This window comes from Anopheles coustani, chromosome 2, assembly GCF_943734705.1.
Source record: "Anopheles coustani chromosome 2, idAnoCousDA_361_x.2, whole genome shotgun sequence".
Classification (NCBI taxonomy): domain Eukaryota; kingdom Metazoa; phylum Arthropoda; class Insecta; order Diptera; family Culicidae; genus Anopheles; species Anopheles coustani.
The window spans coordinates 52,906,934-52,921,227 of NC_071289.1; the positions used below are offsets into that span (position 1 = coordinate 52,906,934).

General features: G+C 43.0%; 1 pseudogene; it reads left to right on the forward strand.

The window, feature by feature from the left end:
* The first annotated feature begins 12,654 nt into the window (after positions 1 to 12,654).
* Positions 12,655 to 13,886, forward strand: LOC131264618 (uncharacterized; annotated as a pseudogene).
* The last annotated feature ends 408 nt before the right edge of the window (positions 13,887 to 14,294 follow it).

Consider the following 14,294-nt stretch of genomic DNA (forward strand, 5'->3'; position numbering starts at 1 on the left):
AAACATAAATTAATGGTTTTGAGTGTGGGTATATTTCTACTAGACGTAAATACACATTCGACTATAACAATCCTTCACAACGCATTGATTACCACATAACCACTGCGTTCGCATATATTACACGAACCGAATATGAAGAGCTCATGAAGCACAAAGTTAACACTTGTGCGGAACATCATTCTTCACAATACATAGTTTCTCGTCAAATTTGTCACCTGGGAGGTATATCTTAGATTTCTCAACTAGAAAAAGGGGACCACTTTCCTGAGTAGGGCAGGTATTTTCGCACAGTTTTGGTTAACACCGGCAGCTATCAATGGTTGATAGTGTGGTGAAACCCACCAATTACTACTTAGGGGACCTGATCTTGTTCCTTCAATACAACGGTCCCGAGCAATCACCTCGAAAGGTAAATCGCCGAGTCCCCCAAAATGTAAGAGGCACCTTCCGGAGTGTAAAAGGGTATTTCTGTTCTGCTTGTAGTTCCCACTGCCAATTACCATTGTTAGACAATGGGGTGCCACTATCAAGAACAGAAAGGGTCCCACCTACAGCGAGATATGTAGATACTATTTATGAATGAATTTTGTGATGTGATAATAAAGCAACCAAATATGTACAGTTTGTTGTCCACATTAAAAGTTTTTTCGAAACTAAAGATGCAATAAAGGGATTTCTTCTCTTTTCGTGATAAACAATTTTAATTTCAAAATTCAGTCACCTTGCAACGTTTTAGGCTAGTTACGTTGCTTTATCGGATGTCATATCCGCCAATGTTTCTGTAATTCTTCAAATTCTAAGAAAATTAAGGAATTTTATTATTCTTCCTAGATGAAAGTCACGATTCCGTGTTTATAAAATTCAACTTTGAGTTCATCCAACTATCTGCCAACAAACTATTTCGATTTTATAGTACCATAAATTCGTGCGACATCTTACAGCTGTAAAATCCCTTACATGTTTGCCTGTCAAAACCAAACGCGGTAAAGCAATATCACCAGGCTGATGTAAACAACAACAAAAATCCTGTTATTTGAGGCATTTGTGACCTCTAAGTTGAATTCGAACTAATGGTCGCAAGCCACTTGTTGAAAACTGTTTCAACAGAAGAACAACACGGATTTTAAGTACACTTGCACGAGTGAACCAAAATGTTCGTGCCTCTTTATTTTGATCGTTTTCGAGATAGGATAGTTACGATGACACGGCTCAGAACACTATCCTCAAGGACAAATGAAGGGCATTCGAAAGCAGCGGAACATGCGTCGTCGATCTTGACTAAACCCGTACGGTGAGACAAGTAAGAAGTAAACCATGTGCATAGACTGGGCGTAAATCCCAGTTTTGCCAGCTTGGCCAGCAATAACGAATGACATACACGGTCATACGCAGCCTTAAAATCAGTATACATGGCATCCACTTGACCACCTAGATCAAGTTTCGTCAGTAGACCTGAGAATGGGAATATTACGGCTTCAAAAGTTTTAGCACAGGCCTTTTGCAACGAAACTAGTTTTTTGGAGGCCAGGTACCTGGCCCGTCGTGAGGTGTCTAGAATACGATTCTTTTCAACCTTTTTAAACATATTTGAATACATGTTAGATACTTCTGCGGGGATGCTATGATAACGGTAAAACAGGGTACAGTGCTTGCCCATGCTTTTGGTAAGACTTGACGTGTGTTGAAATTTGGTTTTGGCTTCGAAATGTCCAGATTTCACATGTTACAAACTTGCTTAATCCCGTAAAAGCTGCCGGTAGACGACGTTTTTTTGTCCAAACACCATGCTCACCTTCATGGGCCTTTTCGCCAATCAATATCATTAACTTGGCTGGAGATGTTACTCGCGACAGGCCAACGCTCAGTTGCCCATGTGCAAATACTGGCTGCGGCAGGAAGATCGCGAGATGGTGCAGTGACTGGCCTTGTGCTTTATTAATCGTCATAGAGAAGCACAACTGCAGCGGGGACTGTTTTCGACGAATTTGATATGGCAACTTTGAATCCGAGCTGGTGCATATTACGCGAGGAAGCAAAACCATGTCTCCAGCCCGTTGACTAGTTAGGATACGGGCGTGGATGCAATGGTGCTTGAGGGCTTAAACCTGTAGCCGCGTTCCGTTGCAGAGCCCTCGCTCGGAGTTTAGATTCCGCATCAATAGAACGGGTGCTGTTGAAACTATTTCAACAGAATAAGAACACGTTATTTTAAGACCACTTGCACGAGCGAAACTAAAATTTTCGTGCATTATTTATTCTCTCCTCTCTGGGGGTGCCCATGGCGCAGCGGTAGCGCGAGGAAACACCACACCACAGGTGTGGGATCGAATCTCGAGTCTGGCACCCTCCGGTATTACGAACGGCTGACCACCGATCTATAATATACCGTCTTTCGGTCACACAAACTCTCTTCGGAGAGAGGCCTTGTCCCACTAGGGGATGTCGTGCCACATAAAAAAAAAAAAAAAAAATGTATTTTCTCCAAATCCAAATTAACTATTTCTCCAACCGAATCGCGCGTTTATATAGTCCCGCAGTTTAGATCATTTTCAAGCTATCCTAACCGGTTCGGTGACACTTGGGTATTTGACGGCAGCTGTCATGCCGTTGCTTTGTTTTGCAACAGGTGAGATCTCCTTCAATGGCAACTGGTGGACCGGAACACCGCTTGGGTTGAGTAAATTAAGATGCTCAGGTTGTATTTCATGAGTGTGGTCTCCTTCACTGTCCACAAGTGTATCTACGGAAAGGTACTCCTGAACAATATGAGGTAAGCGAACCAACACCGTTTTGTTGATGGCCTCAACATCCACATTTAGGGGGTAATGTTCCTGAATGTCTTTCATCATCATAGCATCGAGCGATATATCGACGACAACTTCCGGCGTTCTTCGGCGACACGCCATGCTAGAAGACATTATTGATAAGTTGAAAAGGTACGCCTGGTGTATTTTGAGAGGAATTACGTACATAATAATGTTCCTGAAGATGACGCTCGCTTAGATCCTCATACACTGCATTCACTAATGTGATCTGATCTTGATCCAGGTCATCAGTTGAAGACAGTAACATGTCATGCGGTATGCAAGCATGGGCTGCTGTGCCGCCGGGTGCTTGATCGAGTGGCGTTCTGATTGGAGGTGGTCATTCATGACGACCCTCACCGATTTGCAATAGAAAATCGGCAAACCGATTAAGCTGCGTAGCGTGAAAGGCATCGCGCGCAGAATGGACTCACATGTTAGTCGTAAGTTGTACTTTACGGAACAGCGGCCAAAGGGTACTTCGTTTAATACATTGGTCGTGAATGTGGGATTCAGTGCCATTCGGGACGACAGGCAATAGTTGACGAAAGTAGCACATAGCAATATGATTTTACCTCCAAACGGGACGTCTGGCAAGCCTGTGAGTTCTCGAAGCAACCGGACTACCGTTTCGAGAGCAAAGCGACTGCTCAACGATACTCCGTCCCATGCTATGAGCGTCGTCTGTCGAAGCAGTTCGGCACGCTTAGACTCTGCAGGGACGTAGCCTGTGGTGGTTCCGTGTAGGTCAAGTCCCAGCTTGAAGGTCGAATGTACTGTTTGGCCTCCCGATAGAAGTACCGCCGCGATACCGCTGGATGCAGTAGCGAGAGCAATGTGTCCTTGCCGACGGGTAAACGCTGATTTTCCCGTACCACCAGGGCGATCAAGAAAAAACAAACGGTGCAGATCCTGTTGTGGGTGAGGTTGGTCATGCCGTAGGTTTGGGTTATTTGTGTTGTAGGTAGCAACGTTCGCAGCTGGCGTAGAAGTTGAGGTAGCGGGTGCATTAATAGTGACTGCAGCAGTAGTAACATCGGTTATGGTTTTCGTAATCATGTTGTACACCATTCGTTGCTCATCGTTTATAGCTGACACTGTCGTCAGTGTGCTATCCAGCATACTATGATTATACGAACGTGCTGCATCGAGCAGCGTGTTAACACCGGCAGTTAATTCTGTAGTAGGCAGTGGATAGTCAGCAAGTTGAGGCATGGTTCTCTAACACGTCAAATCATTGTTTCATGTTGCGCCTCGGAGAAAATTGTCAATGTCGTGCAGCGTTCTTGCAATAGCCTGGTTCCGGAGTATTTGGTTTTTCTCTGAATCAACCTCGGTGTAACGGGCGTGATCTCTGCGTCTGTAATCCTCGCTGAGATGATCCATGTACTTTTCCAGAGACGACTCGGGTCATTCATGCTGTTGGTGAGTAGGAGAATCGTAAAAAGCTGGCGTAATTGAACCGGCTTCTGAAAAGACACTGCTTCTTCCAGCGCACGATCCCATTCTGCGTCGTCGGTGAGCAAGCCAGCACTACTGGCATTGTCCTGAAAGCTGGTACACAATACACCGGCGGTAGTGGTGAGAAGTTTTTCGAAATATCGTGGCCCACGTCGGTAGCACAGCAACAGGCGCAGGGAGAAGCGCTCCACGAGGCTGGGCGAACATGATGTCAGGCGACCAATGATGGTACAGTTTTGACGAACACGACGAATCCAATGTCGACCGGGACCTGTATGCCATGGCAAAGCCTGTTGTGCAGTGGGCACAGCAAAATGGTAATGAATGGGGATATCTTGGTAGGTTAGGGTTCATGCAAATGCATCCTTCTAACGATGAAAGCTCAAAGAACCTCGTTAACATAGTGTGACGGCTTCGTGATATTGCGTCTGCGAGGTCACAAAGACGACACTCTGGTGATCTTTCAGGTGCACTGGGAGCAAAATTACAGTGTGCGATTTCTGCTGGATTTCGAAACGAAATATCCGCCAGCAGCTTTCGATTGCAGAAATGTAGCGCGCATCCAAGTACTCCTGTATTTCATCTGTGGCTATTCTTGTTGTTGAAGTTGTATCGGCGCTATTACGGGCAGTAGTATTATCCAGAGTAATGGCGATGCGATCATGCCCTTTATATACATGCTTGTACAAATATTTAACACTCGAAACTGTTGAGCAAATCTCCACGTTGATGGTGCAGTTGTATTTGTGGCTGAGCCACGGATTGTACGGAACAACGTGCCTACTATCAAACGTGTGACCATGCTTCATTACGCTGCCTGCATCCGCACGTCTCCGGTACACAGGATAACCGCTACCAGAGATGTGTGTCTCCTGACAATAGTCACGTGGATATACTTACTGCACATATTTTTGTTCATGCATGGTGCCGTGGGATTAGCAGCACCGCACGGGCCATGAAGCATACAGGTTACAACCGTTTCGTGTAGTTCCGGATTTCAAGTCTTATCGGGTAGCTCAGCTGACACTAATCGATTGAAGTCTTCGCTCGTTATGGGTTTATCCGTCTCACTAAGGATCATGAGGGTGTGGGCGTGTGGAAGCCCACGTTTTTGAAATTCAATAACGTGGATACGCGCTAACATAATAATTTCGTGTAATATAATAGTACTACACGATATTACAATGAAAAAATTGCAAAACATTTGATTCCGAATTTTATCCCGGCAATTTGCTCTTTTCGCTCCATAGTGCATCGCCGCTTACGCTCCCGCGTTTGTACGATTCTGTTTGCCGCTTCATCTCTATGAACCGTTTGAAGCTGCTGCACAAAGGTCCTTTCTCTGGCCCTATGCTCAGCGTACAGCTCACGCCTTCTCTGAAGCCTACGCGCCGCTAAATCTTGAGGCTCAGCAGGGTCGGACATTTCCGATTAATTAGTGCTGCTCGCATATAAGGGCACAAACAAAAATAATAGAAGTTGCCCAAATGTATCACCCACTTTTTTTTTTCAAATGAAAAATACAAACCTTGAAAATTGTAATGCACAAAGAGTAAATAAGAAAGTATAGTTTACGATGTACGTTGATCACAACTCGTGTAATTTGTTGTGCAGTAAGCAAAAGGATATCACATTCAAAACACAAATAAAACAATGTAACTAACGATTTGCGTTGATCATGGTTCATGTAACTCGTTCTGATCAAATACTGCGCACTAAACGGTTCACAAAGCCAGAAAAATTATTTGGTCAAGGTGAATCAATAACCAAGATTAGGATAGTTGACGTATATTCACGATTATGTTCAGAAAAAAATCCTTATTCGTAAATGGAATGGATATAGACCAACCGTGATTTTACTGTTTGTAATTCACATTGAAATATTTTAAGTGCAATTGAAACAAAAATGATGACACGTATTAAATAAGATACCTTGCATCGCTGTATAAACCTTAAGCTTTGGAAAGTCCCGTTACACGCTTTCCAGACTGCACCATCGCGTACTGCAACGTCGCCTGACAGGCGCTGAACTCCATGCAAAAAAAATCTAGCGCGATTCGCGCGACATCGGGACAACTTTTGATTCGAATCACAACTTGGGATTCGAATCTCTATGGCGACTAGCGACTCTTTTACCAACTCGTTCATTCTTTTGGGATTCGAATCCCAGTCAAGGATTCAAATCAAAGGGAGTCACAAAAACTATCTGTTAGGATTTAAATCGTTCATTCAATATTAAGATTCGAATCACTCACTCATTCTCACTCAGAGCGCACATCACTACTGTGAACAGTTGATGACTATTAAAATATTTCGAAACCTTTCTATAAGTTCTGTTTCTATTTGCAAAATATCGCTTAATTTTTCTATGTTTGAAAAATCCCGACGGCTAACGTTTCCCGTCGTACTATTTCCACCCATTTGCCTTGGTTCATCTACTTTAACACCAAATTTTTGTACATCTTTTCCAATACAACTTTTTTCGATCATTGTGCATGTTGTTTATAATTTTTAGTAACCTTCCATTTTTTAAATTCAATTCTGTACGAAATTTGAAGCAAGCATTCGAAAAATCTCATCCAACAGTGCAGTGGAGATATTCCATTAGATAAATTCTCAGGATTTGGAATAAATCCATTTTCTAAGTGCTCTACACTGTTCATTTCTGTTGGTTTTGCACCATGTTTGCATAGACAGAGTGTCGGTTAAATATGCCATTTTTTTCTATCAATTAAACTAGAAAGGGCACGGTAAACGAAGCGTAATCGCTGGTCTCTCGTGTATCGTCGATATTCAGGCCAAGCGTCATCTTTGCTTTGTTTATGTTTTGCAATTTGTTAAAAATGGCAACATTTCTTGAAGCTACTGCTATTATTTTGTTGTTTATTGTTAAAAATACAAAAACTACGCTAAATAATCATAGAAATTTGATAAATAATTACGGATGAATGAACTATTGATTCGTTTGTTTACGTACTGACAAGATTACGCATGCGATTATAGGGTAGGTGAGCCAAAATTCTTTTTGACAGATGGACCAGCAGAATAACACGATTACGCTAGCGATTACGCTTCGTTTCCCGTCCCCTGAAGAACTAACCTGGTTATTTGGCTTTTGATTTCGTCTACTCTTTGTATAACTTATTCTTTTGACTCTCTCGCAAACTCGATCACAATTGGCCTGCAAAACCTAACACTTCGGGGCATCAAGTTTATCCAGATGATATCTGAATCATCGCTAATGAACGAAAGACGGATAGGTGTTAATGCCGATACTAGTAATTCACTGTCTGATGCAGCATTTATTTGTTTATTTATTTGTTTATTTATTTGATATTGTTTGCCTCAAGGGCTTTACAATCGATTGCTTACACGGAACGGATAGGGATAGGTGAGAGGATAACGTAAGGAGGAAGAGTCACAGGCACAGGTGAGGGACGGTCACATGGGATGGGACAAGAGGCGAGAACGGAAACTGGCGATGGACATGCTATGGTCGAACAGATCACTTACAGCATTGAAGGCACGCAGGGCTCGCAACCATGGGTCGCACTGAGCGAACAATGAACGTCGGGTGGGGATGAACAGGGGAGGGCGCTCGCGGAGTTGGTAATAAGGAGCATAGAGAGGGATTGCCGCAAGCAGGGAAGGCGAGTCGATATTGGATAAAAGGATATTGGCAATAAACAAAGCGCGGGCCCTGCTATGACGGTCTCTAAGCAAATCTAGCCCCAGAAGTTGGCACCGCGCTGGGTAGGGAGGAATGGCAGCACTGGGGTCATTCAAAAGACGCCTCACGGCGAGCCGAGTGAACTTCCTCTGCACCCTCTCCAACCTATCCAGCGCCGAGACACCAGCGGGAGACCAGATGACACAACCGTAATCCAGGATGGGACGCACCCAGCAGCAATATAGTGCCCGTTACGGATAGGGCAGCAGGAATTGCAGAACCATGAAACGGTTGATTGTAAATGCTGTCTCCACTAGATCCGTAAATGCCCCACGAGCACAATACACTGTTTTCAGGGCCAATTCGTCGGCATCAAGCTGCTCTTTGTTGGTAGTAGGCAGTGAATTGCACGCGCAAGGTTTTTGTTTGGCATCGTTAGGAACCAGTTTGGGCTTATTAAGTTTAACTTTGCCATTATCGGTAGCAACATTGACGCGACGAGAAAATGTCGCGTTGTTGTCGCACCAATGTTGCTACCGATAATGGCAAAGTTAAACTTAACAAACCCAAAGTGCTTCCTAACGAAACCAAACAAAAACCGTGCGCGTGCAATTGACTGCATACTACCAACAAAGAGCAGCTTGATGCCGACGAATTGGCCCTGAAAACAGTGTAATACGATGCTTAGTGAATCACACAAAGAAGATGAAAGGTGTCGCAAGATTTCTGCGTTTTGCATTTCGATTATTCTACAAGCAGTGTGATTCACCAACTCTTGAGGATTAACTTCAACTTTTACAGGTAAGGGTACAAACAGAACAAAATGTTAGTGTAGGGTACATTATTAATAGGAATAAGGGGTATTGTCAGAGACAGTTCGGACCCGTAAGTCCGAAATCTCTCTAACCGCACCTGTCAGATGAAAAGGGAACGAGGAAACTGATAAATACGGTGGGAAAGCGGGAAAACCTCACACTCTGTTACAAACATCGGGAAATAAAATAGTAAAATTTTGGTTTCGTGCGAACGAAACGATTCCTAAAATTTCTTTTCTTCGCCCCGTCGAAAGTGTTTGTAACAGGTATAAAAAGATGGGTTTGTGAGCTGTAGAACAAGAAAAAGCGACCTAATGCATTCAAAGCAAACCATACCAAATTTCATTCTATGCCATTGACTTGGCTTGTCTTTCCCCTTTTACGTGATGGTCAACCACTACCGTGCTTCACATTTTTCATTGAATGAGAATTTCATATATTTCTTACCACACATGATGCTGCATGTGGCATGATGGAGACGCCTAGTAGGTGATAAACTATAAGATTCACATACGAAGTTAAAAAAAACAGGTAAAGTTCGCACGTACACGCAAAAAAAACTATCATTTATTGTTACAAAACATTCTAGACTATAAGTAGGTATGCAACATATTACAATCTTTTACAATCCTTAGCGAAAGCGTAAGGTTAACAACAGAAAATTGAAAAAATTTCCAGGAGTTTTGCGAAACGATGCTTAATATTTTGTGACATTCAATTTCAATTTACTTAAACTGTCAACAATTTTAAGCATGATAATAAACCTTTCCAAAACTGTGCTTGAAATTCGATTCCGGCCATTATTACAGGAGTTACAGACCTTCAAAGTTGATGAATTTCTTTCAATTTTTCACGCAATATTTTCACAAATCTTGACATTGACGGGCTGTTTCTCACATCCTGGAAGAACAGAGGTTCTAGTTTTTGGGTCATTTCTTAGTTTCATCTTGTAGTTTAAGAAAACATATCTCATTTTTCTGAAATCCAAAAATGAATTTTTGATTTTTATCCCGGCTTCGCTCCATCGTGCACTGAGTTGGGAATGCATACACGGTAGTGGTCAATGTACTCTTTATTGGCTGCTATGGCGTTTGCTTGTAGGCGTTCTCCTACTGTCACACGAATTCGGTTTGGTCGAACGCGGAACACATCCCTTACTCGCGGGTAATTTTTGTTCAGGGTGATAAAAAACAGGGTGTTTTTGTACAGGGTGATGAAAACTGCAACAAAGTAACAATTCATATATTTTGTATTTCTTGTTTAATTTAATCAATGAATGCTAAAAAATGTTGAACATAACATCAAATTTCGTAATCGATTCAGATTTGTTCGAATTGGCCACCTTTTTCACGAATTATAGCCTTTAGACGGCCTATGAAGCCATCGCATGCTGCCCGAAAGTGGCTCTGCGGTATTTTGGCCCATCCTCGGCGAAGCGCTTGCTTGAGCTTATCGACACTGGTTTTTTTTTAGTTCCAACCTTACTTTCCAAAATACTCCAGGCACAATAGTCCAACGGATTGGCATCTGGTGATTTTGGTGGCCATCATGCGGTGGAAATGAAGCGAGGAACCTAATTTCGTAACCATTTTTGGGTGGCGCGTGCTGAGTGCGATGGTGCTGAGTCCTGTTGGAATGTCCAAAGTCTGTGGCCAAAATGTTTGCGTGTCCAGGGCTTCAAACTTCGCTCCAAAATATTTTCACGATAGATTTGCGCATTTATTTTGACCCCACTGTCGATGAATACGAGCGGTGAGCGGCCATCGGCGGTTATGGCGGCCCACACCATCACCATGGCCGGCTTTTGAGTTCTGGTGGCCAACCGAAGTTGCAAATTTTCAGCTGACCTCTCCGACAAGTAAACGCGATCGTTTTGTTTGTTCACAAACTGCTGGATAACAAATGGTTTTTCATCAGAAAAAAAAACAAATTCGGTAATTCACCACTTTCGGCCAAGCGAAGCAACTCTTTGGCTCTCGTGAGTCTAACTTTTTTTTGTGCATCGGTAAGATCTTGAACTTTTTGGAACTTCAAAGCCTTTAGTCCAAACTCATTTTTCAATTTTTGCCGAATGGCATATTGCGAAATGTTAAGCTCACGAGCCATTTGTCGACCACTGCGACGCGGATTTCGTTCAAGCCGCTTCTTCACTTTTCGAACCATATCTGGCGATGTTGCTGTTTTTTTGCGTCCACTTCCTTTACGTCTGGCTACGCTACCAGGATCACGGTATCGAGCGATGGTACGAGACACAAAAGATTTTATTAACACTAGGTAAAACGGCCCGGTTACACGGCCCACTTGCAGAACCCGTTTACATGGCCCGTTTACAGGGCCCGGTACCAGGGCTCGTTTACAGGGCCCGTTTACATGGCCCGGTAACACGGCCCGTTTGCAGGGCCCGGTAAACGGCGGTAACACGGCCCGGTTACAGGGCCCGGTAACACAGCCCGGTAACACGTCCCGTTTACATGGCCCGGTTACAGGGCCCGGTAACATGGCCCGTTTGCAGGGCCCGGTAACACGGCCCGTTTACATGGCCCGGTTACATTGCCCATTTACAGGACCCGTTTACAGGACCCGTTTACAGAGCCAGGTAACCCGGCCAATTTACAGGACACCGTTACATGGCCTGGTAACACGGCCCGTTTTCAGGGTCCGGTAATACGGCCCGTTTACAGGGCCCGGTTAAAGTCCCGTTTACTGGGCCCAACCTTATGGAAGTAGTTTTATTATTAATTTTATTCTGCGTTGGTTATTTTCATCTCGTTGCCACCTTTCCCAAGAGTAAATGCAATGTTCGATTCGAAATTGTCACCAAAATCACGAAAACGTTTCATTTCCTTTTGTATGCCCAGAGAAAACGGAAGCTATTTTACTACGATGGTGCAAACATTATTACGCATACGGTAAATGGGGTAGACGGTGGTGCAAACATTATCACGCATACGGTATTTGGTTTCCCTTAGCAACAGCATAGCGGTTAAGGGGAAATTTCTACGCTGTAAAGGGGAACCTAACGCGTCAGCACAGTCCATCTCACTTTCGCCCTCCCATCGCTCGCTCACTTCTCGCTATTGCTATCTAATGCCAACGTTACGTCTAACTGTAATTTTAGAGTGGATTTAAATGCTGGAGTGATCTAACGATAGCCACTTGGGGGTTTCCAGCCAAATATAAAGCAATAACGCTATCACGCTTGAACTCCATCATGAATAACTAATCTTCTGATCAATCAACAATAAAATGGTCTGGTGCGCTTGTATGCAATATACTAAGCTGTCACTGGAAGAAATTTGACAGCTGTCAGACGAGCGGTTCAGAAATAACAGCAGCCTGAATTTTGTTGCAGTTTTTTCATCTCACCCTAAACAGAGATGCGGTTATTGCTCTTATATCTAGGGATTAGTTCTCTGGCATAAATACGAGGGATGCCTTTTAAGTTTCGGGATTTGGAAAAACTGGTTATGCAATCTTCCAACTAACAATTTTATCGTAAAGTTTGACGTCCCACACATACTACCACAATCTATGTAAACTTTATACCAAGAAGAAATTTGGTATACCCAATTATATACCCCATACCAAGAAGAAAATTTTGTATAAAAGGAGCTACAATTTTGAAATAAATTGAGTGTTAAGGGGACGGTAAACGAAGCGTAATCGCTAGTATAATCGTGAATTACGCTGGCCTCTCGTGTATTTTCGGGCCAAGCGTAATCTGATTGTCATGTTAAGGTTGTTATATACTCTTGTGGCTATAATTGACCGAAACGAAACGGCGAATCAACTACTCACCAACATAACATTCCAGGGAATTCAGGAAACGATCGAAAAGTTTTTGCGAATGCAAAAAGATGATTTTGAGCTTCTCCTTACGCTTGTTGGTCCAACAATTACCAAAATGGGCACAAATATGCGCAAAGCTATCATTCCTCAGGAAAGGTTGATGATAACTTTGCGATATCTGGCAACCGGCGAAACATTCTCTAGCCTCTAATATTTATTCCGGGTAAGTGATTTGTACTTGGATGTTGGACAATTATTTGTTTTTAGGTTTCGCGGCATTCGATAGATAACATTGTAAAGGAGGTGTGCACTTGTATAAATAAGGAGCTTCGCGATTATGTAAAGGTAAGAAAGAATGAAAGCAAAATCGTATGTTCGTTCGTATGTTAAATCGTTAAAAGTTAACAAAATTAACTGTGTCGGTAGCGTTGGCTTTAAAATGTATGTTCTCGTATGCCGGGAACAAAAATGTAGCTAATTAACTCTAAATCGCTATATGTGTAGAGTCCTCGTGAAAATTATGTGTGTTTGGAGACTCATCTCCACCTACGACTTGACCTAACGATGCGCCTGCATAAAAAATATTCTGGCAATATCGTATGCCGTTATAAAGTTATTCGCAAAGTGATAGGTGTGTCAGTTTTTTGAGTCATGTGATATAGAAAAGTAAAATAAAATAATCAATTTATTTATTTATTTTTTTTATTTATTCATGATTTCATTCATCATGCGTTTTCGCTACTTCCAAAATGGCCCGTTGGATGTCCATAATGCGACGACGTTTTCTTTCCGGAAATGTACGAAGCACATTTGCGACGTACTGCGCAAATTCCTCCGGATCTGCACTGTCCGGTGTCGCGCTTTCTGGCGATACACTGGGCATTTGCAGCCGATGGGGGAGGGCTTCACTCTCACCGTTTCCCTCGCGAACAGGGACAGGAGTTGATGTTATGGGGAGGGCCATGTTCCTGATGGGAGAAGAAGGTGTGGAGGAAACGGAAGTGTTGGATGGGGGAATGAAGGAAATTTCCACGAGGGAACGGGGAGTGAAGCCCTCATCGTCGTCGCCAAGCTGAAAATAGATAAAAGTCGTATATTATGCTTCTCCTCCTTCTCGACTAATATAATTATACATACTACATATACATAAAGCTTATTTTAAATTCTTTTTTATTCCTTTAGTTACCCTCCACCCAAGAAGAATGGCAGGCAATTTCAAAGAAATTTGAAGAATGTTGGAATTTTCCCCATGCAATAGGTGCTATTGATGGAAAACATGTCCATATTGTTGCTCCCCGAGATAGCGGTTCAGAGAACAAGCTACTTTTTCAGCATCGCATACTTTAACTACAAGCGGTTTTTCAGCATCGTACTTCTGGTAGTAGTCGATGCTGACTATAATTTTATATACGCAGACGCTGGGGGCAAGGGAGGGATATCCGACGGAGGAATATTTAAAAAGCCGTGTGCTGTACCAGAGGTTGGAAAACAAACAGCTAAACATTCCACCTCCAGAACCGTTGCGGGTACCCTACCGAACCGCAGTTCCGTATTTTCTCCTCGGTGACAAGGCATTTGCCTTTACCGATTACTGCATACGTCCGTATGGTGGCGTGCATAGTCCAGACTCCATTGAACGAACGTTCAATAAACGACACTCGAGAGCTTGTATGTCAGTGGAGAACTCCCTTGTTACACATACTATTTCAACATGTAGCCATATTGTGATAATATTTTATCCATTTGGCGGAAGGG